Genomic DNA, 1,136 nt, shown 5'->3' on the forward strand with positions numbered 1-1,136 from the left:
ACACACACGGTTGGTAAATTCCTGCGGGTGGCTCGGGCGTGGCTAGGCGGCCGTACATCACGGTGGGGCGGGGCGTGGCCGCCACCACTTCATTACCGAACGTGTGACTCACATTAGTCCACCTCAACCCCAGCACGGCCGGGTAGGCCTGCCTTGCTCAACTCTGCATCTCATGTCAGTAAGGAAGGCATCCACCGAGCAGATGTCATCAAACTGACAAAGGAACTTTTTCCAATTCACACTTTTCTGCGATATGTGTACGCCAGTATCTTACCACAATACTGCGTGGTATATATATTTTGCGACATCATTTTCCCGTCCACGGTTGAGCTGGAGGGAGAGGTTGGTGGGGAGGTGCCTTCTGCTATGCCGTTTCTACCACTATCTTTTTTTTCTTTCTTTTTAACAGAGAACCTCGTTATGGGGCTTTAGGGCTCCTGTTATCTGTCCTTCTAATGTCCTCCCATATACAGCAACCAGCCATCCCCGCCCCTTCCCTCACTCCGGACACATCAACAGCCAGCCCTCTCCTTTTCCTTCATTCCCAGACACAGTATATAGAGTCAAGCTCGCCTCCCTCACCCCAGACACAGCAACCAGCTGCCTCCATCTCCCTGACCCTGGATACAGCCACCGGCCACTGCCGCCTCCCTCACCCGAGACAACCAGCCATCCCTCCCCGGACATACCAATAATTCAATGATATTCTCATTGAAAATGTGGCAAGCAAATTCACCCGGTAATTGCTACACGTAATTCCTCCATCGTGGGTCATGATGTTCCCCCTGGCTGTGCATGAGGGCAGGTAAATGTCCGGTAGTCATGAACACGGCTCTTGGAGGACACGAGGAGGGGAAAGTTTTTCCTAAAAAGGAAAAAAAAAAAAGGACTGGCTGTTAGGTCAGCTGGCGAGGCGCGGGGGCCCTGGCCACACGCCACCTGCCCACGCACGACCACTCATTACTTCACTCATTTGGGTAATTGGTGGGTATATTAATTACCTGGAAGGCGAAAAAAGGAAACGTTGGTGAGCTGGTAAATCTCAACAGGAAACCCAAGGATAATGCTAAGGGAAAATGTTTAAACACTATGTAAGAAAATGAACGGAAACTGACTGAAAAGAATAAAGGATTTTG

Source organism: Panulirus ornatus, chromosome 16 (genome assembly GCF_036320965.1).
Source record: "Panulirus ornatus isolate Po-2019 chromosome 16, ASM3632096v1, whole genome shotgun sequence".
NCBI lineage: Eukaryota > Metazoa > Arthropoda > Malacostraca > Decapoda > Palinuridae > Panulirus > Panulirus ornatus.